Here is a 27,301-nt window from a genome sequence, read left to right as displayed (position 1 = left end):
TTAAAGTAGTAGATGAGTTATGCTATTTGGGGAGCAAAGTAACTGATGATGTTCGAAGTAGAGAGGATATAAAATGTAGAATGGCAATGGCAAGGAAAGCGTTTCTGAAGAAGAGAAATTTGTTAACGTCGTGTATAAATTTAAATGTCAGCAAGTCGTTTCTGAAAGTATTTGTTTGGAGTGTAGCCATGTATGGAAGTGAAACATGGATGATAAATAGTTTGGACAAGAAGAGAATAGAAGCCTTTGAAATGTGGTGCTACAGAAGAATGCTGAAGATTAGATGGGTAGATCACGTAACTAATGAGGAAGTATTGAATAGGATTGGGGAGAAGAGGAGTTCATGGCACAACTTGACAAGAAGAAGGGAACGGTTGGTAGGACATGTTCTGAGGCATCAAGGGAGCACCAATTTAGTATTGGACGCCAGCGTGGAGGGGAAAAATCGTAGAGGGAGACCAAGAGATGAATACACTAAACAGATTCAGAAGGATGTAGGCTGCAGTACGTATTGGGAGATGAAGAAGCTTGCACATAATAGAGTAGCATGGAGAGCTGCATCAAACCAGTCTCAGGACTGAAGATCACAACAACAATTATTAAGACGACAAAACAGAGAAAGGGAGACAGCGCTTCAACGCAGTACTGCCACAATCGACTTTAAAATGGAGAACGGGTTGAGAGACCGTTGTTTCGGGTTAAGAGATACACTTCTTTGCTCTTGCCTATGCGACTCGAACAATGAAACACCTCTGACAAGAACAAAAAGCCAACTTTTCCTAACCGCACTACTGTGTGGCTACGGCAGGAGTGAGCACTGATGGACGAACGGGACTCCACCTATTCGAAAACTTTTTTTTTCTTTTTTTTTTAAATCTTTCCAACGTATAGCGAATATTCTCCGAAGTTGACTTTTTCGTCGCTGGTGCCAGAGGCAATATTTGTTCTCTATTGACGACAAAAAATGGTTCAAATGGCTCTGAGCACCATGCGACTTAACGTCTGAGGTCATCAGTCGCCTAGAACTTAGAACTAATTAAACCTAACTAACCTAAGGACATCACACACATCCATGCCCGAGGCAGGATTCGAACATGCGACCGTAGCGGTCGCTCGGTTCCAGACTGTAGCGCCTAGAACCGCACGGCCACTACGGCCGGCTTGACGAGAATGATCGCCAAATCTTGTATTGGACGACACACTTCAAAGTGAAAAAACGTGACTGGCAGGGGATTGAAATCTGACGGACGTTTGTGACACCCGTTTGATATTCATGCAGCACAAATCCAGCACATTCCACTACTTAGAGAGCCTTAGAGCGCACACCGTGGCGGTGGGGAAATACCATCAGTGGAGCACCCAGACATTTGACTGAATCTGTTGTGGGTTGGCAGGAGAGCCAACACCGGGTATGAGAGGAAGCCGAAAGGCACGCGTTTTAGCTCACGCAGGCTGGCGTGAGGTCTGGAACAGGACAAGGAAATTAGACTTTAGAAAAACGGACGTAGCTGGTGGAATACTTAACTTTAATCCATTAATGATGAGCGTCGCTCTTGACGGTACATGATTACAGTACCAATAGTAACTGGTAATGGCGCCTTGCTAGGTCGTAGCAAATGACGTAGCTGAAGGCTATGCTAACTGTCGTCTCGGCAAATGAGAGCGTATTTTGTCAGTGAACCATCGCTAACAAAGTCGGTTGTACAACTGGGGCGAGTGCTAGGAAGTCTCTCTAGACCTGCCGTGTGGCGGCGCTCGGTCTGCAATCACTGATAGTGGCGACACGCGGTTCCGACGTATACTAACGGACCGCGGCCGATTTAAAGGCTACCACCTAGCAAGTGTGGTGTCTGGCGGTGACACCACAGAATCCATGCCACGCAGTCGCGTAGAAAATGTAGTTGCGTCACCGGTTCCTGAGCCATCGAAAAGATACAAGAATTATTCTGCCACGTTTTGAGTCGTACGGACGGGACGTAAATCAGTTTACTCTAGTATATTACGCTCTACCGGAAGGTATACGTGACTAAATTCAAAACTTTATGTTACATAATATCTGATATCTCATCTGATGCCGCAGTTATTTTAAACCATCTATTACGCTAAAGCACGTAATGTGCCGGTTATCGTGAACACTTATCTAATAAAGTAAATCAAATGTTGTCTTTATCTCTGTTTTTCTCTCTTGCCACCTACTGATAACAGCAGTACATAATTTTCTTAAAGAAACTGTCAATGGGTTCTCAATTCTTATCGTTCTAGAGATAGAAATTACGTTAGTGGCGTAAATTATACTTAACAACACCCTTGGAGTAAAATATCCGTGAGTAACTGTGCAAAGTGACTTTCGAGCTGCAAACTAACTTTTGTCTTCTGTTATGCACATTTTTCGGTACTCGGTATTTACCCTTCACGGTGGCTCACACAATAGCTTTGCATTTACATCCATAAGTCACAACAGAAACACTACTGAACATTTCTCGGTCGCCCGGGGTGGCCGAGCGGTTCTAGGCGCTACAGTCTGGAACCGCGTGACCGCTACGGTCGCAGATTCGAATCCTGCCTCGGGCATGGATGTGTGTGATGTCCTTAGGTTAGTTAGGTTTAAGTAGTTCTAAGTTCTAGGGGACTGATGACCTGAGATGTTAAGACCCGTAGTGCTCAGAGTCATTTTTTTTTAATATTTCTCATTGGAAACACCACAATAAATAACTTGTGAAAACATATCATGATATAGAAGAAGATTTTAACCAAGACTTTTTAGCTGTGTAAACTTGAAACAAGTTACTTGCAGTAAGTCAAGCCTTGCGACTTGCGACTTCTCAGCGATAGGTAGAGGACTGTGTTCGAAGACTGTACCGAAGTATTACAAAAATGGCCGTAACTTCTTTATTATCTGATGTAGAACGTTTGCTTGTGTTAATAGTCGGTATGCTCATGGAGTATCCCGTCGGTTCTTGGAGGAACAAAGACATATTAATAACTTCAATGCAAAGTATTAATGTTACACAATAATATTTATTAGTTAGTTATGAACTGGCTTTCGGCTACTTAGGCCATCGTCAGATAGCTTAATTAATAGGATAGTTCACACAACTTCAGCGAGATTACATAGCTGTACAAAGAATGCTGTACAAAGATATGTAACATTTTACGACTATATCGTGCATGGGGGCTTTATTAAATGAAAAAAAAATGCAAATATTTTTTGTATCTGTATGTCCAATTACGCAAGTCTCGTAAACGGCTGGCCCTGACTAGTTTTTGTACGCAATCTGACTGCATGGAACAACAACCAAGAATGAAATGAAAATTTTCGTTAACACAGTTAATTAATTAAGTCCCCAGCAACTATAAAATCTACGAAGCCAACAAAGCACAAATGTAGCTGTGTGTGGTAGTATGACTCAACGCACATCTGGCACGGTTCTTCTTCAACAAGACAAGAATTTTTAAATACCAATTATACTGACGTGATAAAAGAAAATTAGAAATACTATAATTGCGTAAGGAAAGCAGAATTACACTCTAATACAAGAACACAAGCCAGATGCTTTGTTGACTGAACCTGTAATGACGCATTATTTGAGATACAGAAATATTAAAAAGAAAAAACAGGGAATTTGTTACCTTCATATATATTGACGAAAAGCACTCAGATCATTACAATATCTCCATTGGAACAACATCTGCTATCTCTCCCATCAAACCACTGCATAAAACATGGAACAACACTCTCCACTATCACATCTCACTCCGACTTCACGACAAGCAGTGTCCACCACAACTTCTCGGCAAGAACTGCCTGCCGCTACTTCTCAATAATCACTGCCAGTGGAGGCGGCGGAATAATACTCTCTGGCGCGATCTCTGGCGCTGTGGCTCAGTGTAGCCACCTTTCAATCGATATAAAACACAAGCGTGATGTACACTACTGGCCATTAAAATTGCTACACCAAGAAGAAATGCAGATGATAAACGGGTATTCATTGGACAAATATATTATACTAGAACTGACATGTGATTACATTTTCACGCAATTTGGGTGCATAGATCCTGAGAAACCAGTACCCAGAACAACCACCTCTAGCCGTAATAATGGCCTTGATACGCCTGGGCATTGAGTCAAACAGAGCTTGGATGGCATGTACAGATACAGCTGCCCATGTAGCGTCAACACGACACCACAGTTCATCAAGAGTAGTGACTGGCGTAATGTGACGAGCCAGTTGCTCGGCCACCATTGACCAGACGTTTTCAATTGGTGAGAGATCTGGAGAATGTGCTGGCCAGGGCAGCAGTCGAACATTTTCTGTATCCAGTAAGGCCCGTACAGGACGTGCAACATGCGGTCGTGCATTATCCTGCTGAAATGTAGGGTTTCGCAGGGATCGAATGAAGGGAAGAGCCACGGGTCGTAACAGATCTGAAATGTAACGTCCACTGTTCAAAGTGCCGTCAATGCGAACAAGAGGTGACCGAGACGTGTAACCAATGGAACTCCATACCATCACGCCGGGTGATACGCCAGTATGGCGAGGACGAATACACGCTTCCAATGTGCGTTCACCGCGATGTCGCCAAACACGGATGCGACCATCATGATGCTGTAAACAGTACCTAGATTCATCAGAAAAAATGACGTTTTGCCATTCGTGCACCCAGGTTCGTCGTTGAGTGCACCATCGCAGGCGCTCCTGTCTGTGATGCAGCGTCAAGGGTAACCGCAGCCATGGTCTCCGAGCTGATAGTCCATGATACTGCAGACGTCGTTGAACTGTTCGTGTAGGTGGTTGTTGTCTTGCAAACGTCCCCATCTGTTGACTCAGGGATCGAGACGTGGCTGCACGATCCGTTACAGCCATGCGGATAAGATGCCTGTCATCTCGACTGCTAGTGGCACGAGGCCGTTGGGATCCAGCACGGCGTTCCGTATTACCCTCCTGAACCCACCGATTCCATATTCTGCTAACAGTCATTGGATCTCGACCAACGCGAGCAGCAATGTCTCGATACGATAAACCGCAATCGCGATAGGCTACAATCCGACCATTATCAAAGTCGGAAAAGTGATGGTACGCATTTCTCCTCCTTACACGAGGCATCACAAAAACGTTTCACCAGGCAACGCCGGTCAACTGCTGTTTGTGTATGAGAAAATCAATTGGAAACTTTCCTCATGTCAGCACGTTGTAGGTGTCGCCACCGGCGCGAATCTTGTGTGAATGCTCAGAGAAGCTAATCATTTGCAAAACTGAAATGTTCTACAAGTGAGTAATGGCACAGGCTACTATGCCATGTGGACAAACTAATGAATGTGACGAACAGACCGAGTAAACGGAGGGAAGAAAGACGTCTATGGAATGTTTGTGTGCAACAGTTATATCAAGCTTATTAGCAAATGATAAGAGTATGGAGAGTACCTGCCAGTTATTATTCCTCTCACCATTAGCTGATAAGTTTGTTATAACTGTTCCAGACTAACATTCCATAGACGTCTTTCACCCCTCTAAGCGTTCAAAGACAACAGACGCTTTTACCTATCTGGTTACAAGAGCTAAAACATGAGATACATTTATGATTCAGTCTACTGAATCGTGTTTATCTCTCCTCCAAGTCCTAAGACGTTTTGCGGTGTTAGATGTGAAGCCGACCTTGTACAGTGTAGCAAACTTGAAATTCGTTTTCAGGAATCCAAAAAAACATACAAGAACTGTCATCATCATCATTTAAGACTGATTATGCCTTTCAGCGTTCAGTCTGGAGCATAGCCCCCCTTATACAGTTCCTCCATGATCCCCTATTCAGTGCTAACATTTGTGCCTCTTCTGATGTTAAACCTATTACTTCAAAATCATTCTTAACCGAATCCAGGTACCTTCTCCTTGGTCTGCCCCAACTCCTCCTACCCTCTACTGCTGAACCCATGAGTCTCTTGGGTAACCTTGCTTCTCCCATGCGTGTAACATGACCCCACCATCTAAGCCCGTTTGCCCTGACTGCTACATCTATAGAGTTCATTCCCAGTTTTTCTTTAATTTCCTCATTGTGGACACCCTCCTGCCATTGTTCCCATCAGCTAGTACCTGCAATCATCCTAGCTACTTTCATATCCGTAACCTCAACCTTGTTGATAAGGTATCCTGAATCCACCCAGCTTTCGCTCCCATACAATAAAGTTGGTCGAAAGATTGAACGGTGCACAGATAACTTAGTCTTGGTACTGACTTCCTTCTTGCAGAAGAGAGTAGATCGTAGCTGAGCGCTCACTGCATTAACTTTGCTACACCTCGCTTCCAGTTCTTTCACTATGTTGCCATCTTGTGAGAATATGCGTCCTAAGTACTTGAAACCGTCCACCTGTTCTAACTTTGTTCCTCCTATTTGGCACTCAATCCGTTTATATTTCTTTCCCACTGACATTACTTTCGTTTTGGAGATGCTAATCTTCATACCATAGTCCTTACATTTCTGATCTAGCTCTGAAATATTACTTTGCAAACTTTCAATCGAATCTGCCATCACAACTAAGTCATCCGCATATGCAAGACTGCTTATTTTGTGTTCACATATCTTAATCTCACCCAGCCAGTCTGTTGTTTTCAACATATGATCCATAAATAATATGAACAACAGTGGAGACAGGTTGCAGCCTTGTCTTACCCCTGAAACTACTCTGAACCATGAACTCAATTTACCGTCAACTCTAACTGCTGCCTGACTATCCATGTAAAGACCTTTAATTGCTTGCAAAAGTTTGCCTCCTATTCCATAATCTTGTAGAACAGACAATAACTTCCTCCTAGGAACCCGGTCATATGCCTTTTCTAGATCTATAAAGCATAGATACAATTCCCTGTTCCACTCATAACACTTCTCCATTATTTGCCGTATGGTAAAGATCTGGTCCTGACAACCTCTAAGAGGCCTAAACCCACACTGATTTTCATCCAATTGGTCCTCAACTAATACTCGCACTTTCCTTTCAACAATACCTGAGAAGATTTTACCCACAACGCTGATTAAAGAGATACCTCTGTAGTTGTTACAATCTTTTCTGTTTCCATGTTTAAAGATTGGTGTGATTACTGCTTTTGTCCAGTCTGATGGAACCTGTCCCGACTCCCAGGCCATTTCAATTATCCTGTGTAGCCATTTAAGACCTGACATTCCACTGTATTTGATGAGTTCCGACTTAATTTCATCCACCCCAGCCGCTTTATTGCACTGCAATCTATTGACCATTTTTTCCACTTCCTCAAATGTGATCCTATTTCCATCATCATTCCTACCCCATTCTACCTCGAAGTCTGAAACATTACTGATCGCATTTTCACCTACATTGAGCAACTCTTCAAAATATTCCCTCCATCTGCCCAAGGCATCCACAGGATTCACCAGCAGTTTTCCTGACCTGTCCAAAATACTGCGAGAAAAAAATTCCGCAATTTTGTTACGACAACAACTGTTTTGAACATCAATTGATCGGACTGCTAGGTGGAGTACAGAACGCGTTCTGTAGCAGAGGAGCTCAAATCCTTTTTCGATTACCCAGAATTAGGTTTATGGTGGCTTCCCTGAATCATTTTACGTGAATGCCGAAATGATTCCTTTGAGTAGGGCACGGCGTATTTCTTTTTGCATCCTTGTCCAGTCTGACCTTGTTATCCGTCTCTTACAATATAAAATTCGTTTGAGCGCTAAGCTCTTACTTTACTTCTCTTAGATGCTGTTACTGACTAGTGATCAGTTTCGGAACGCAGTTAGCAACAGCCAAGTAACAGCAAGAATTTAACATACGTTGCCATTTTTCGGGAACATTCCCTCATGCAATAGCGAAGAACTGGCCTAATCATTGTTGATCGTGTCGAATGGAATCGAGGGACTGACTGGAAAACCTCCTGAAGGAACGTTTACACTTGCCATGTTTACGGCAATGTGTGTCGTCGTCAACATTGCTGTAGTGTTGTTGCAATACATGGCAACATTGTGTATTGCTCCATGTAACAGGTTATTGCAGGTGGTTGCCGACGTATTGCCGAGGTGTTGCCTGTATTGACCACCAAAAGTAGAGAATACTTCTCATTGCCGGGCCACATCTACGTCTGTCCTCATATGTAAATTCTTCCCCCTCTTTCTCTCTAAGCCTTGCTTCCTCTTTCTCATGCCAACAGCGCTGCAGTTCCAACACACGTAATCGAAAAATGGCGTGTGTTCGTAGAGGCACACAATTTGATTGTTGGCTACAGGAATGCAGAGGTGGTCAAACGAAGCAACCATGAATTTCATAGATGTGATGCGCACATCTACGACCAGAGCTATGGATCACCAAAAATAATAAACTAAAAAACCGGAAATTGCAGAAGGACTGCTATATTCTTAGTAGATCTGTAGTAGTAAGCCGTAATTTAATTCTACATACGTTCTTAAGAATTATAAACTTTTCTGAAGCTTCATCGTTAGTGTCTGCATGTTCATGGGAAGCAACTTGCCGTGTTTTCTCTATTACGGTATTTCTATTTACAGACTTTATCAGAAGTCCCGTTACCCCCACATAACTGTATACTAATTGCTTTTTCTAGTTGCAAGCGATGTTGATTTGTGAGAAGAATGGCTGATGGATCCAATTACACCCTGGAACAACGACTCGTCATGAGTACCTGGGCTCATGAACGACCTCACACTGGCAGAACTCTGAGAGAGATTCGAAATGGTTTCACCATTAGATTTAATACGGCTGCAACACCGAAACCAACAATATTACGTTGGGAGAAGAATCTGTTTGAAACTGGTTCCGTAAAAGACAGAGCACGCTCTGGAAGACCGAGAAGAAGAGCAGGCGCACGAGCGGAAGTTGCAGCGTCGATGCAACATTCGCCGAAAAAGTCGAAAACCGATACTCAAGCGACCACGGGAAATAAACCTCCCATTATGGCGACATAAGCGAGCAGAGTCAAACTAAAACCGATCAGATCCTCATTTGGGAATGAATCGAGCGACCAAGATTCGGAGAATCGACGTGATGCCTGTGCTCGGTTACTGGACGTGTTCGACACAATTCCCAAACGTGGAAAAGTAAATGTTCTCAGACGAATGTGCCGTGTACCGTAGTGCAAAAGACATGCATATTTGTGGAGTATGTAGAACTCGCACTTCTTTAAGGAACTGGGAAGAACCCGCCTCATGTCATGATATGGGCTGCAATGTGTGCAACGCATTTGTTTGGTCCATATTTCTTCGAAAATCCCGAAACTCATTCTGTCATGCCAGTGAGTCAGGGAACGTATCTCTCCATGCTACGTGACTGGCTTTTGCCGGATTTGGAACTTCTGGGACTTCTACATCTACATCTGCATAGACACTCCGCAAGCCACCATACGGTGCGTGGCGGAGGGTACCCCGTACCACGGCTTGACATTTCCCCTCCTGTTCCACCAGCAAATAGAGCGAGGGAAAAACGACTGTCTGTACACCTTCGGATAGGCCCTAATTTCTCGTATCTTATCATCGTGGTCCTTACGTGCAATGTATGTTGGCGGCAGTAGAATCGTTCTGCAGTCAGCTTCAAATGCCGGTTCTCTAAATTTTCTCAATAGTGTTCCTCGAAAAGAACGTCGCCTTCCCTCCAAGGATTCCCATTTGTGTTTCCAAAGCATACCCGTAACACTTACATGTTGTTCAAACCTATAGGTAGCAAATCTAGCAGTCCCCCTCAGAATTGATTCGTTGTCTTCCTTCAATCCGACATGGTAGGAATCCTAAACACTAGAACAGTACTCAAGAATAGGTCGCACCAGCTTCCTATATGCGGTCTCCTTTACACGTGAACCACTCTTTCGTAAAATTCTCCCAATAAACCGAAGCCGACCATTTCCCTTCCGGAGTGGCCAAGCGGTTCTAGGCGCTTCAGTCTGGAATCGCGCGACCGCTACGGTCGCAGGTTCGAATCCTGCCTCGGGCATGGATGTGTGTGATGTCCGTAGGTTAGTTAGGTTTAAGTAGTTCTCAGTTTTAAGGGGACTGATGACCTCAGAAGTTAAGTCCCATAGTGCTCAGAGCCAGCCATTTCCCTTCCCTACCTCAATTCTCACATGCTCTTGGTCGTATCTGGTTCCAACAAGATGGAGCGCCAGCGCATTTTTCAGTATGCATAAGGGATTACCTTACCGATGTGTTCAGACGCAGATGGCTTGGAAGAGCATTACCAGCATCCCCCCCCTTCCCCCCCCCCCCCCCCCAAGTCCCGATCTGACACCGTGCGATAATGCATTATGGGGCCACGCCAAACAGAAAGTCATCCAGAATCGTTGTCAGACAACAGAGACGCTGTTCTGAGTGCATTTTCTTCTATTACGCTAGCAGTGTTGCGGCAAATATCACATCGCACCTGGAGGCGAATAATTTTGTGCCATGAAAGTGACGGATCGCACGCTGATCACTTAGAGTAAACGGTTGTAATCTGATGGTACACCCTCCTCTAGTCAGATCCATGCTGTTGAAAGGTTGAAAGAACATTGCGCTAGGATGCAAGCAATGTAGATTTGGGGGGGGGGGGGGGATGGGACTTTTCGAACAGCCTGTACTCTACTTTTTCCGTCCTATGACTCTGGTCGTAGATTACATACATAGTTCTACGATTGTACTTGCAAACCACAACAAAATATTAATATTAACGCTCGATTATGTTCCGATCTCTCAGTGCCCTAAGGAATGTTTACAAGCAAAAATCTGAAATTCTTTGTATTTTTCAAAACAAGTCCTGTAATGTTATTAACTTTTTCGTGCGTAAGATAATATATAATTGATCTCTGTATAGTCCTTAGGAGCATTTTATTTTTAATTTTATTACATTACTCGCGTATCTGCGTAGGTACGTAATTTTGACATGTATCTCTGTACATATGGATATTTCCGAAACTGCTCCACATAAAAAGGCTGTCGTTTTCTCCTATCGATAGAAGATACGCAGCGCTCAATGGAGGCTACTATACTGTTTACGGTATGTCCATAAGAGTATGGGTACACGCCTCAGAAACTAGAAACAAATTCTGCACACAACCAAACAGTCAGATGACAAGCCACTGAGGGGGCGACTGGCTGACAATAAATGATCTTTAGCAGTGTGAGGGAATGGCCAGCAGGAGTAACAGAAATGATTTAGAACGTATGAAGAAAGGAGTCTGGGACACACACTTCTACAAACTCTTAAATGACAGGAAGCCAGCACATTCACTTTGTCCCCCTGAACTTGAATCATGGTGTAAATTCCAGATATCTGAAGTTTCAGGAGTGAGTTTCAAACACAATTCTATTCCTGAGTATTTTATGGAAGCCATGAAGCCAATTTGTAGGAACCTAGCTCACCAAGAAGGCATCTAAAGCGTCTACTTGAGTGCACTTAGAATCGCAATGAGTCTTTCAGTAACATGATTTGGACACGAGTGGCCAAGAATGTCTTTGTGGGGTTAAATACTCTGATATTGGGAATCAGTAATACTGTGGTATCTTTTAATGGTGGAACCATGGGAAGGACAAGAATGCTACTGCATTTCAGCATCAATCCTGAAAGCCATAGTTTTAGAGATATTGAGAGATGCCAAGTCACAGATAACATGAATATGTTATTTGTAGAAAATTTTGAGTGTTGTCTTCGTTACTAAGATAAAGGTAGATAAACTTGGCTTGTTTAGTATTGGCAGTATAGGCCTTGCAAACTGCCATTAATGAATTCACTGAGTCCTACCACGAAAGTGTTGCAAACGCCTAGTACCAAGATGTACAAGGTGAAAAGTATTTAAACCGACAAACTCTGGGAGGTTGTAGGGGACATCAAAACAAATATTTTTCCCTAATGTCATTTTTTCCTATGAGGAGTATTTAAAGCGGTAGAGGAAGATTTCTCTGGCAGCAAATTAATTAAACCAACAAACACTTTTCTAATTTTGTATGACCAAGAGACAACAAAATAACACAACCCAATTTCAGTTACAGTAGATTTTCAAAAATGCCTCCATTGACACGTAAATAAAGGTTACACTGTCGGATCATGTTCTGTCTGACACGGGCAAAAACCCCAGTAGTGTCCTGAATTGTTCCTGCTGCTGCTACTATCCGAGCAACCAGATCCTCTTCTGATACAACAGGGATTGCGTAAACAAGGTTGCTCATCTCTCCCCACACAAAAATGTCCAGAGGGGACATATTGGGGGATCGAGCAGGCCATGGTACAGGTCCACCTCTGCCAATCCACGTTTCTGGGAACCGTCGGTCCAGGAATCGACGCACACGACGACTGAAATGTGCCGGCGTCCGTCATGTTGGAACCACATGCGTTGTCTTGTAGGGAGCGGGACGTCTTCCAGCAATTCTGCCAATGTTCTGACGAGAAAATTGTAATAGTGCCTGCCATTTAATGGCCTAGGTAGCAGGTATGCCGCAATTAAACAGTCCCCAACAACACTGACCGACACATTAACGAAGAACCGCACTTGATGAGCGCTAGTAAGTGTGGCATGTGGGTTACCCTTACTCCAAACATGCGAACTGTACATGTTGAATACTCCATCGCGCTCGAACGTTGCTTCATCGGTAAACAACACAGAGGATGGAAATATAGGATGCATTTCACACTGTTCCAGGTACCACTGCGAAAACTGTGCTCTGGGTGGATAGTCAACTGGTTCCAGGTTGTGGACACGCTGTAAGTGAAATGGCCGGCCGAAGTGGCCGAGCGGTTCTAGGCGTTACAGTCTGGACCGCTACGGTCGCAGGTTCGATCCTGCCTCGATGTGTGTGATGTCCTGAGGTTAATTAGGTTTAAATAGTTCTAAGTTCTAGGGACTGACGACCCCAGCAGTTAAGTCCGATAGTGCTCAGAGCCATTTGAACCATTTTTTTGTAAGTGAAATGGACGTAACAGTTGCTCTCGAAGGACTGTTCTTAAATTCGTCTGATTCGTCCCCATGTTATGTGCAATTGCACGAGTGCTGATTGAAGGATCCCGCTCCACATGCTGCAAGACAGCTTCCTCAAATTGCAGCGTTCTTACCGTGCGACGGCGTCCCTGTCCAGGTAATCTGCTAAATGACCCGGTCTCACGCAGACGTTGGTACACAGCAGCAAAGGTCGTATGATGCGCGATACGGCGATTAGAATATCGTTGTTTGATAAACCCGCTGTGCAGCTCGTCCGTTGTGGTGCGCTACGTAGTACGCACTAACCATATCAGTGTACTCACTCCAGGTGTATCGCTCCATTAGTAAACAGAGACAATGCACTACTACACTGGTGGACAGCAGTTGCCTACAACTGAAGAGCGTAATACAGGCTCTAACAACTGAAGATCGTAATACGGCCTCCACCGGTTTAAATAATCCTCGTAGGAAAAAATGACATTAGGGAAAAATATTTGTTTTGATGTCCCCTACAACCTCCCAGAGTTTGTCGGTTTAAATACTTTTCACCCTGTATATCGATAAGAAGTTAGCCTACACTTTAAAGAGGAACGTCGAACTTCTGTGTGACTCACCATTAGCCAAAACTTGGAGGCAGTGACTAGTTTGATTGAAACTGGTGTAGTCTTCCATATTGATATTGGTCTTACCAGTTTTCGGACGAATTACTGTTAAACGATATATTCAAAATCGTGTTTCATCGTTCTCCGAAACGTATTTATTCAGCATCAGTAGACGAATGGCAGATTCCGAAGTAGTTAAAAAAAATGCATCCGCAAATTCCCTTTCTTTGTAGCTTTTTTCTCTCTAGCTCGTTTTGGTTCATCGCACAGCAAAACTGTTACCCTTGTTGACACTTCTACCCCAGAAGCAGTTACCGCGAACATCGCCAGGCAATTGTGGGCGGCAACGATGCCAAACATATAGCTGCAATTTTTGTGGCAGACAGTTGCCGGGCCATATTGTTCGCAATATCCAATTTCAACGTCCCGTTTAGACGCATCCTGAGAAACGTTTCCTCACAGGGAAACACCGCCTGCTTCCTTGTGTGGCAACGCTAACTGCGACCGGTTCACGCCCCTTCCTTCTCCGTAAGGCACTGCAACTCGCCTAATGAAGCAACAGCGCGGTCAGCACCTACGTCATTACTGTGGCTAGACACTATGAAGCCGTGAAGGCAGATGGGATCGATGGGCTGCCTCCGAACTATTACAGTCTTACCCGCTTTCCTCTTTGATTCTCCTCCTTGATTCTTCAGTGTTAATCGTAGTGGACTTCCTCCCATTATGATTTTGGATGACAATTACGCCAACATCATTCCATTTCTGTCCGCACCTGGTGGTTGAGTGGTCAGCGCGACCCCCGAATGTCATACCTAACGGCCCGGGTTCGAATACCCGGCTGGGTCGGAGATTTTCTTCCCTTAGTGACTGGGTGTCGTGTTGTCCTTATCATCATCATTTCATCGCCATCGACACGCAAGTCGCCGAAGTGGCGTCAACTCGAAAGACTTGCGAACGGTCTACCAGACGGGAGTTGCTAGCCACACGGCATTTCCACTCGATTTTCGTATGTAGCAACATTTTTAGTTACGGGGCTCGAGATTTCTGTGGGAGTGGTACTTGGATGGTGGTTGTATAAGCATGGCCATCTGACCAAATGCTTTGTCTTAACAACGAAAATTTACAAATTCCAGACCGCGTACACAAATAAACAAGGCAAACACTTATACTCAATTTTCAAATTAATCAACACAAAACGAAACCATAATTTAAAAAAAAAGTACTCGTACCAAAGCACGAGAGCTTGCTGAAAAGTATTGCCTCCGAATTTTTGAGGTGAAAACTTTTAAATCTTTATAAATCAAGCAAGTTTTATTAACATTTTGCATCTTCATTCTTCACGTGTACATATTTATTTCTCGATATAGTCACCCAGGCGGGCAACACATTCCCCCCAACGGGAGATCAGTTTCTTCATACGATCACTGTAGAGTGTTTGACACTGTTGATGGAACCACGACCTCACCTCCACTTGCACCGCTTCATCACTATCAAAGTGAAGGCCTCGCAGGTGTTCCTTAAGTTTTGGAATAGATGAAAATCAGACGGGGCCAAGACAGTGCTGTAAAGAGCACGGCTGATGACGGTGAACCCAAAGTGCAGGACTGCTGCAGATGTCACAGCACTCGTGTGTGGTCTGGAATTGTCTTGCAGAAGCAGAGTGTGCACCGTGTGTGGGCGACCTCTTCAATTTATAAACTCGACTACAGCACATTATTACATTCACATCGTCGTGTTACACGTGACAATTCAGAGTCCTATAACGGCAGAGGGGTCACATATGTAGACATGAAGAAGAAAGATGAAGAATGTTGATAACGTTTGTTTTATTTCAAAAGCTCTGAGGCATTAGTTTTCAGCACACTTGGAAGCACCAAACATGACAAAAGACTTCCACCTTGTGTGCAAAATGTATGGGACAGGAGAAGTACCCTCAGACCTCAAGAGGAATTATTATATTCCAAAGAACGCAGGTGCTGACAGGTGCAAGAATTACCGAACTATCAGTTTAATAAGTGACGGTTGCAAAATACTAACTCGAATTCCTTACGGAAGAGTGGAAAAACTGGCAGAAGCCGACCTCGGGGAAGATCAGTTTGGATTCCGGAGAAATGTCGGAACACGTGAGGCAACACGGACGCTACGACTTCTCATAGAAGACAGGTTAAGGGAAGTCAAACTTACGTTTATAGCAATAGTAGACCAGAGAAAGTTTTTTTCACTGGAATACTGTCTTTCAAATTCTGAAGGTGGCCGGGGTAAAATACAGGGAGCGAAAAGCTATATACAATTTGTACAGAAATTAGATGGCAGTTATAAGAGTCGAGGGGCATGAAAGGGAAGCAGTGGTTGAGAAGGGAGTGAGGCAGGGTTGTAGCCTATCCCCGTTGTTACTCCATCTGTACACTGAGCAAGCAGTAAAAGAAACACAAGAAAAAATTTGTGTAGGAACTAAAGCCTAGGGAGAAGAAATAAAAACATTGACGTTTGCCGATGATATTGTAATTCTGTTAGAGACAGCAAAGGACTTGGATGAACAGTTGAACGGAATGGACAGTGTCTTGAAAGTGTAAGTAGGCTGTTTTATGTAAGTAGGCTGTTTACGTTTTTATGCTAGTAACGCCACTTAGCGCTCTGTATGAAAATCACTGGCTGTGCTGTGTGCAGTCTGTGGCTGGTTGGCATTGTTGGAATATTCGCTATTGTAGTGTTGGGAAGTTGGATGTGAACAGCGCGTAGCGTTGCGCAGTTGGAGGTGAGCCGCCAGCAGTGGTGGATGTGGGGAGAGAGATGGCAGAATTTTTAGAGCGGACGTGTGTCCATCAGAAAGAGTAAATTTGTAATACTGGATATGATGAACTGATATATGTATGATGACTTTTGAACATTATTAAGGTAAATACATTGTTTGTTCTCTATCAAAATTTTTCATTTGCTAACTATGCCTATCAGTAATTAGTGCCTTCAGTAGTTAGAAGCATTTATTTAGGTGGCAGTATTGGCGCTCGCTGTATTGCAGTAGTTCGAGTAACGAATTTGTGAGGTAAGTGATTAATGAAAGGTATAGGTTGTTGTTAGTCACGGTTATTCTTTTGTAGGAATAATTGAAAGTCAGACTGCGTTGCGCTAAAAATATTGTGTGTCAACATAGTGTTGATCAGAATAAGGAAAGAGAGAAATGTCTGAGTACGTTCAGTTTTGCTCAGCTGTTTGAAAATCAAATAACGTAGAGGTTTTCCAGCACTGTAATTCATAAATTTTTCTAAGGGGACGTTTCAAAAGGAGGATGTAAGATGAATATCAACAAAAGCAAAAGAAGGATAATGGTGTCTAGTCGAATTAAATCAGATGATGCTGAGGGAATTAGATTAGGTAATGAGACACTTAAACTACTAGATGAGGTTTGCTGTTTGGGTAGCAAAATAACCGACGATGGTCGAAATAAAGAAGATATAAAATGTAGACGGCAATGTCAAGCAAAGCGTTTCTGAAGAAGAGAAATTTGTTAACATCGAGGGTATATTTAAGTGTTAGGAAGACTTTTCTGAAGGGATTTGGCTGGTGTGTCGCCATGTATGGAAGAGAAACATGGACGATAAACACTTTAGGCAAGAAGAGAATAGAAGGTTTTGAAAAGTGGTGCTACAGAAGAATGCTGAAGATTAGATGGGGAGATCAGGTAACTAATGAGGAAGTAGAGAATAGAAATTGGTGGCACAACTTGACTAGAAGAAGGGATCAGTTGGTAGGACACATTCTGAGACATGAAGGCATCAACAGTGAAGTACTGGAGGGAAGTGGGGCGGGGGGAGGGGCGGTAAAAATAGTAGAGGGAGACCAAGAGATGAGTATAGTACCCAGATTCAGAAGGATGCAGGTTGCAGTAGTTACTGTTGACTTCCGGGAGGCGTTCGATACAGTTCCGCACTGTCACCTGACAAACAAAGTAAGAGCCTACGGAATATCAGACCAGCTGTGTGGCTGGATTGAAGAGTTTTTAGCAAACAGAACACAGCATGTTGTTCTCAATGGAGAGACGTGTACAGACGTTAAAGTAACCTCTGGCGTGCCACAGGGGAGTGTTATGGGACCATTGCTTTTCACAATATATATAAATGACCTAGTAGATAGTGTCGGAAGTTCCATGCGGCTTTTCGCGGATCATGCTGTAGTATACAGAGAAGTTGCAGCATTAGAAAATTGTAGCGAAATGCAGGAAGATCTGCAGCGGATAGGCTCGTGTTGCAAGGAGTGGCAAGTGACCTTTAACATAGACAAATGTAATGTACTGCGAATAATATAGGAAGAAGGATCCTTTATTGTATGATTATATGATAGCGGAACAAACACTGGTAGCAGTTACTTCTGTAAAATATCTGGGAAAATGCGTGCGGAACGATTTGAAGTGGAATGATCATATAAAATTAATTGTTGGTAAGGCGGGTGCCAGGTTGAGATTCATTGGGAGAGTCCTTAGAAAATGTAGTCCATCAACAAAGGAGGTGGCTTATAAAACTCTCGTTCGACCTATACTTGAGTATTGCTCATCATTGTGGGATCCGTACTAGGTCGGGTTGACAGAAGAGATAGAGAAGATCCAAAGAAGAGCGGCGCGTTTCGTCACATGGTTATTTGGTAAGCGTGATAGCATTACGGAGTTGTTTACCAAACTCAAGTGACAGACTCTGCAAGAGAGGCGCTCTGCATCGCGATGTAGCTTGCTGTCCAGGTTTCGAGAGGGTGCGTTTCTGGATGAGGTATCGAATATATTGCTTCCCCCTACTTATACCTCCCGAGGAGATAAGGAATGTAAAATTAGAGAGATTCGAGCGCGCACGTAGGCTTTCCGGCAGTCGTTCTTCCCGGGAACCATACGCGACTGGAACAGGAAAGGGAGGTAACGACAGTGGCACGTAAAATGCCCTCCGCTACATACCATTGGGTGGCTTGCGGAGTATAAATGTAGATGTAGATGAGATGAAGAGACTAGCATGGAGAGCTTCATCAAAGAAGTCCGTGGGCTGTAGACCACAACAACAACAACAAAAACTACTAGACAATTCGATAGGGTCCAATCGCACCTAGTATATATGGAAACTCCAGGTTGGAATATCAACGATGTTATGATAAGCGTAAATTGCCCCTTACCATAAAAATGACGCATGGTGTGATTGAAATTTTGCGGCGCGTTTGTATTCCTGGTTCCCAAACGGTCGCTCTTGCAAGTGTCAGGTGCTCAATCTCGCCAGCGGACAGAGACGTCAGCGTACAGCCATAGGCAGCCCCACGCCAGGCCTCGCTGTGGTGTCGCAACACCGACTGAGTGTCCTATGGTATGCGTACAACGCAGCAAAGACCTGAAGCCAGTTCCACCTCCCACCGGCAGCAGCGGCGGGACGAAGCACTGTGTACGGTACCGGGCAGGTGTCTCTCCTGTAGGCCGTCAGGCGCATTCCCTCTGGTGCTTCGGCAGACTCTTGCAATTTCCTTTTTGCAATGCAAAGCCAGAGTCAGCCCAAACGAATGCTGCCCATCACATCTTTCATAACAAAGCCCAGCGTCGGTGGAGAGGGTCGGTTTATTTCCATTACATACCGTTTTTAAAGTGCATTTTTACGCGCTCATTCGGTAGAGCGATACCAAATTAGTGTAGCGTGTTATTCGTTTTATCGGTATGTATCAACAGGAACAGTAAACCACGAAGAATAACCAGTACTCCAGCAACGACTGAGCAGCACTGCTGCACGGCGGTAGCAGTCAGTACGGCCGGGGGGAAGGGGGGTGGGATGCTGTCGCTGCCGGAGGGTAATTGCCCCTAAACGGGTAAAATGAGAATTTCTGAGGGGTAAAAGGTAGACAATTCGACTCTGTTTCATTCACGAAACTAAACTACTTTCAAAAGATCAGTACTTTTATGGCAATTTTGTAAGAATCTAATACCAATTGTAAATCGAAGAGCCAAAGGAACTGGTTCAACTGCCTAGTATCGTGTAGGGCCCCGCGAGCACGCAGAAGTGCCGCGTTGCATGTACTCGACTAATGTCTGAAGTAGTGCTGGAGGGAACTGACACCATGAATACTGTAGGGCTATCTGTAAATCCGTAAGATTACGAGGCGGTGTACATCTCTTCTGAACAGCACATTGCCAGGTATCCCAGATATGCTCAATAATGTTCATGTCTGAACGGTTTGGTAGCCAGCGGAAGTGTTTAAACTCAGAAGGGTGTTACTGGAGCCAATCTGTACCTATTCTGGACGTGTGGGGTGTCGCATTGTCCTGCTGGAAAAAAATTGGGAAATTTGTGGCAAGATCTTATGGGACCAAATTGCTGAGGTCATCGGTCCCTAAGCTTACACACTACACTCTGGATGTTCTGGAAAACTACTGCAGATACACATCTGAGACATGTTTTATTAGATTCACCAGACCAATAACAACAAAATAAACGGAAATCGTGCTTTACTTTAACCTCGTAGAGTTATGCGATGGCTTCGTATTAGCGAAGTTGCTAAATTTCAGGCAAAATCTTGTAATAGCCGTAACTCAGTAACTAAACATCTGCGGACCCGTGTTTATGTGACCCATATCATCGTGGATCACCCTGTATAAACATGGTTAGCTTCGGTAGTTCGCTACATGTTGGCGATTTACAAAGTTTCTAAATGCCACACTGGTCTAAACATTAATGAACATATTATTTTTCAGAATTTTGTTTATGTAGGTATTCACAGCTTCAATAATTTTTTGAAAGAAAACGTGGTCCAAACAGACATACACACACACACACACACACACATATATATATATATATATATATATATATATATATATATATATATATATATATATCCATGCTTTCTGTACGCTTGTTACTACTAATGGATGTAATCTAGTGCGCTATTAAACATATTTGTACTACACACGCACATGAAAGCGATGGAAGTGTTTTCGCTTCCGATGTGTCCCCATCAACAACGACGTAGTGAGTTCTGTTTGTCAGGAAGTCTTCGGATCATTTTGGGAATCATTTTTGCTTAGGTCAAAAGAAATACATGATACCGTGGCGCACTGCGCTAAAGTGCCCCAGAATATCGGGGCGCTACAGCAGAGGAGGCACCGGGTACCCGAGTAAAACGTGAGCAATGCATTGGGTAACGGCGCACAATCAGAATGACCTTGTGCGGTGCCCGTTTATGTAACCGCCGTAACACGTAGAGGACAGACGCCGAAGTTGAACTGCAGACGATGTCACAGGTATTACAAGCCAACGATTCTAGTGTTGCGAATTACGTGTCTTTGCGTGTAAAGAATCCGAAATACTGTTAGGAACTTCAATATTTCACAGATTCAGATTACTGGTTGTGCCAAAATAATTTTTCCGACACAGTGATTATGATTAACGTGTAATTTGGTCACGTACTCAGGCAAATACAAATTTTTTAATGAACCGCGTGAGAAAGACCTTTGTTTTGCGCATGAAATTCTTGCGTTTGCCTCTTGTCTACTTCTGTTTCAACAACTAATGGCAAAACTTAACAGAAGAAGTGTGAAAGTAGTGTCAAATAAGTGGGTTAACCTCCATAGCCGTAACATCAACAATGTGTCTGAAGGAACTGTTGTTGAGCCAACAATGTGGGAATAAAAAAAATGTTCAAATGTGTGTGAAATCTTATGGGACTTAACTGCTAAGGTCATCAGTCCCTAAGCTTACACACTACTTAACGTAAATTATCGTAAGGACAAACACACACACCCATGCCCGAGGGAGGACTCGAACCTCCGCCGGGACTAGCTGCACAGTCCCTGACTGTAGCGCCTTAGGCCGCTCGGCTAAATGTGGGAATACACAGGTGGCAAATGGCGTTGCACAACTGTCACTTCTGTTCGACTTCTCTTGTTCAAACTTTCGCGCACTGTTGTCTTTGCCTGGCACGCTATAGTGTTTAATGTTGGAAACACTCTCCGAAGCGCGGTTGAAGCCTTCCATTCGACAGAATCAGGGATCCATGATCTGTTTTGGTGACAAGGTTGCAGGGTGTGGGCTTCGTTGAAACTCCGTGGGCAAGGCTAGTATTCTCAAAGCTCTCTGTTGGTCGCTTTAATGATGCAAGTATAATGTCAGAGCCCAGACGACAGACATCACAGTCTGTAGCTGGTTGCACCCTATTCCCTCAATGGCTGCCGGGGTAGCATCTTCACCAAGCTGAATGAGGCCTTCAGGCATACACACCGAGCGCAGCTGATATTCCTTCCGATTTCTTGTTGCCATATTTCTCTAAGGGGTACCATTATTCGCCGTAAGTTTGAACTACCAATGATTAATAAACCCATGCCCCTTCGCGTTCGCTGTTCGCTGCCTCTTGACACAGGACTCTTCAGGTTTCCACAGGTCATTTCTGTTCCATTTCTATTTCAGTGGAAGACAGCACCTCAAACCTGTTGGTTAGTTGGATTGGTGCAACATCCTGAGTTCTCCATGATCTCTGTCTCCCAGTACAGGACACCTACACTAGGGTGACCAAATTAGTTTCGGTGAAACCCGGGACACATTCACCCAGGTGCCAATGGACACATCATTCCACATGTACCCAGGTTTCTTAATTTTAAATATTAATGTTTTGTTGATATGTTTTGTTAACCCGATTATTATAACTAATAAGAGGATACAAAAGATTGACATAATCAAGATTATCTGTATAATTAATGACATTTAATAAAGGTTTACAGTAATAAAGAAATGTATTACGATTTTACAAAATTTTACAGCCATTCAACTTTTAATCAATTAATATTAACATGAGCTTTAATATTACTGAGCACTTGTAGATGGAATTGACTGTCCTAGGAGAAAAGGGTATTTTTCACTGCCTCCAGCCTTCTTGATCATGTCTTTGTTCTTTGAGACACAGTGATAAAACTCGGCACAATCCATCTTGTAGTTATACAGGATCTGCAGGATTGCTTCGAGAGAGTCCACCTCCATTCTGTTTCTTTCATCAGTCCACTGGATATTCATGAACAAAAATATTCTTTACACATTGGCGTTATGGGCTGGGATTGTAAATAAATACCTTGCAATTATTAACAACTTAGAGTAATGCTGAAGACAGTCACAGCTTTTAAAAAAACTCACCCACTTCTCATGACATTCCAATGGTGTTTTTTTTTTCATCATTGCACTTGTAAAGGCTTTCTTCAACAAAATTTGTCAGTATGCCGAACTGATCAAAGAGAATGGAATCATCGATTTCAATCTCTTTACTCTTCAAATAAGAAACTGTCTCTTCAACACTTTCCCATTTTGGCACTCTCTTCAGTAACATCCAATAAAACACCGGCGACGAGGGTAAATATGAGGCGCTCCGCCCGCATCTCGTGGTCGTGCGGTAGCGTTCTCGCTTCCCACGCCCGGGTTCCCGGGTTCGATTCCCGGCGGGGTCAGGGATTTTCTCTGCCTCGTGATGGCTGGGTGTTGTGTGCTGTCCTTAGGTTTAAGTAGTTCTAAGTTCTAGGGGACTGATGACCATAGATGTTAAGTCCCATAGTGCTCAGAGCCATTTGAGGCGCTCCACTTGCCGAGATATTCTACACAAGTGTCATAAAACTTGTTAACTTCTTCTCTAAAACTCCTTTCCGCTGCTTCTGATACATCTGTTCTTTTAAGGACAGATTTAACATTAAAATAAATGAACTGCTGTTCTCTCCTCGTAGTATCAGTTTCGAGAGTATTTTTCAAAACATCATTTACCTCTATTACACTTTTCATGATTCCCTTAATTTCCGTTATCCCATGCTGCAAAGTGCTAAGCTGACTGTGAATGAACCATAAGAAGGCTTCATTTAAAGGGTTACTGAAAAACTGAATCAATACTTTGGGGGCTTTGTCTTCATTTAGGAAAAAATCTTTTAATGGTTCAAACAGGCGGATTACTCTTTCAACTGCTGGAAACAGTGATAACCAGCGAGTTTTCGAGTGACACATTACATTCATATATTCAGTTCCCACATAATCACAGAACTCCTTAAGCCTCTCTGTTCTAACAGTACATATGTAAAAGTGTGAGTATACCTTCATGATGATAGTTTCAACATCACAGCTTAAACTGTCAGCAGATGTCTGCACGCTATTGTGTAAAACATGTGCAGGACACCCTACGCCTTCAATGTTTTCATGCAATGTTGCCTGTAATTTGGCAAATACGTTGCATTTGCCTTGTCTTTTTAAACCACCAAAGTTTGTGTTGGTGTTGTCTCCACAAAATGCCACACATTTATTTTTCTCAAGATCAAACGTTTCGATAATATTCGTACAAAATCTTGAAATTTCGTCAGATGTTTTATTAGGTAGGGAACTCACCTTCAAAAGTTTGGTCTGAATTCCCTGATTAATATCGAAAAACTGAACAACAAACGGAAATATTTTAGTGGCCTTATGATTGCTGGCATCAGTGGATATCCCGTAGAAAGAAGACTTTTTGATGTATTCAAGGCTTTCCTTTACACTCTGGGGAGCAATAACTCCTTTCACTAAGGCTGACACTTTAGTTATTGTTGAACTAAACTTTTTTGCAATGGAAGAATTATCAAACATAATGCTGTTAAGCTTATTAGTACAATCACTAGATCTATACGTTTGGTGATGTTTTACCGTGTGGTGGGCTAGTGTAAGCTCGGCTGCTCGAAATTTCGTCTCTTCACTTGACTGATGTTTCACAAAATAATTTTGTAGAGTTTTACTGCAGCTCGGTGCACTGTTTCTGTTAATGTGTTTCTTTGACCTGATGTGATCAACTATGTCGGAACGTCCACCATGACTTATACTAATAAAACAGTTACATACGGAACACTCTGCTTCGTAATCAAAACGACCTTTCTTAATGAAATTCCATTCCTTGGAATAACAGTCACTGAACTTGCAGGCACGTTTCGGCATTTCGTTTCACAGTACTGCAGCAATAATACCACCAATATGAGAAAAAAAATTGCAGTTTGTCTGACAAAACATCAACTCCTACACTGTTCTGACAATGAGTGTGTGAGTAAGTGGCGCCACAATCGGACGGTTTCATAGGTCTGTTACAATAATACAACTTACTACTTGTTGGCCAAAGTACCACTCAAAGTAAATTATTGCCTGAGTGTATCAATACTGATACTGTGATTACTAGTATGGGACAATGGAGGTTTTAGACAAATAAGCTAAAATATATTAATTTCTTGTGTTGTATTTCCTTTAATATTGCGATATCCCAAAAATTTGAGAAAGTTTCACGAAATGTATTTAAAAACTGAATTCAGGGACATTTGAGCGTCCCAAAACAAATTTTCGGCACACCGGAACACAGGGATGAAAACCGGGACAATCCCGGTTTTCCGGGACGTTTGGTCACCCTAACCTACACCCACCACTGACACACCACTCACAGGTAAATGGACAGATAATGATGGGTCCTATATTGCCTGCGGAAGAGACAGTGTCCACAGGAGAGGATAAAATTTGAGGTACCTTTGGCACCTCCGATGCACGACACTTGGTAGGTCTTTCAACACACCCATTCGCAACAGCTTACAATCGCTGGACAATAGACAGGAACGTTTCTACTTGCTTACGAATAGCAACCAACTCATTGAAATATTACTGTATCTCATTGCTACCTATCCGAACCCCTCGGAGAGCATTAAAGATAAACACCAGTCCTAATTGTCCAATGTGAATAACTAAATAACTGTTTCAAATGCAGTCATTTCGACATAAAGAACAAAATGTAAAGTGACCTGTTTCCAAATTACATACAAAAATAACCTCTGTGATATATAAAACAACGCTGTCGTGATAAATGTGAATGTTTAATGTGTAATATAATATTTGTGGAAGGTACAATTGGCCATATACAACATTCTATTTCAGTATACATATAATTCGAAAACGATGCTTTGCTGCCGGCCGCGGTGGTCGTGCGGTTCTAGGCGCTCCAGTCCGGAGCCGCGCTGCTGCTACGGTCGCAGGTTCGAATCCTGCCTCGGGCATGGATGTGTGTGATGTCCTTAGGTTAGTTAGGTTTAAGTAGTTCTAAGTTTAGGGGACTGATGACCTTAGCTGTTAAGTCCCATAGTACTTAGAGCCATTTGAACCATTTGATGCTTTGCTGAAACCATATGTGTAAAAGCCACTGTGTGTATTTTGAATGTGCCAAAAGCATTTAACATTGTTCTTATGTGAGAAACACAATATAAATGTGAAATTAATACTGTAACTAATCGAAAGAAATCGAGCACATGGTCAGGATGTACCAGTAAACCTATAATAATAAAATTACTACAGCAAATTAAATAGAACAAATAAATAAAGCACGTTAATTGAATCTCCGATATATGTTAGCACTAAAATTCAGGCACTAGTTGACTTGTTATAAACAAATTTTGAAATGTAATTGTTACCTGTAACATATTTGGGCAGAAAATGTTATATTAACTCGTAACTAAGTTGAAAATAGGATCACCTTGTTCAGCACTGAGATAGCAAATTTTTAGCAATGTGTATCTCATATTCTGTTTAACTTCTAATTGTGATTTTACATAAAACTGTAATTTTAATTTATGTAATTGTTAAGAGAAGTATAAATAGAGGTCACGCAGGCGCGTCTTCGGCACTCGTTTTTTGGCTATGGTTGCGATCACATGTATTGTAGACTCACTCGTTTGTTGACTTTTGTGGCGTGAACTCTGTGTCGTTTGATGTCAACTTTTGTGTACATGTGATGTAACCGGTACAGTTCACCAGGCTCGGACACCAGAGTCCTGGAAATATATTGGTGTTAAAACTGCACTGTGCTTTGGACTTTATTTGGGAGTCGTCCGCAATCCTTTTCATAGGCTGCACGGCGACGAGACATGAATCCAGAAGTTTTACAAACCCCCTAGAACTAAATAACTTTAAATGTTGGTAGAATTGACGTGAAAACAGCAGCGTATCGACTGCGCATTTCACTCAAAACATTTGCAACGCAGAGGTGGGTCAGTTGGACTGTGAAATCGACAACGACGCGGTGGTGGAAAATTAACGTCTCATCATCCCCCTTCCGAGAGCAGCAAAAGCGGTGCAGCTTCATTACGCGTGGTGCAACATTTTACAGAATAGTGAACGAATAACTTATGCCTGGCGCAGTATTTCACACAACAGTACACAGATAACTTCATGACATCTTGAGGTGTCAGGTATTCTGCCAGATATCAGTCTCAGGTAGCACCTGATGAAGATAATGAGTCACAATGTTGAAATTTAGGAATGACACTGATATCCGGCAGAATACCCGATAACTCAAGAAGTCAACAGATCACCGGGAATGTCTGAAGAATTACATTGATAACTTTATACTAAGCTTACTGATATTCTTTTCATATATGAATTTGATGTGCTACATATATTACCAGTAGCATTTTGGAACTCAAGTGAATTATAATAAAAAACGAAATATCTATTACGACACCAGAAACTCGGTACAGGTTTTACTCTTCCTCTGTAGCATATTGTAGGTTGTGATCACTAAACAATTCGACAGTAGCGTTAATTTACGATAAATGCAGACAACATACACTCCTATTAAAGAAGAGAATTAATGTGGCACAATATGTTACTTATTTGATGTAACTGTAAATCACAAACACTGATTTATTACGAAATAGGTTACAAAATCTTTGGAAGCGTCCGAAACTTCACAAAAATATATTTTTTTCATGTAAACATACAATGAAATTTTGGAACTGTTCGTTGTGAACGAGGACAC

This window comes from Schistocerca cancellata, chromosome 1, assembly GCF_023864275.1.
Source record: "Schistocerca cancellata isolate TAMUIC-IGC-003103 chromosome 1, iqSchCanc2.1, whole genome shotgun sequence".
In the NCBI taxonomy this organism is placed as follows: domain Eukaryota; kingdom Metazoa; phylum Arthropoda; class Insecta; order Orthoptera; family Acrididae; genus Schistocerca; species Schistocerca cancellata.
This window is presented reverse-complemented; position numbering follows the sequence as displayed.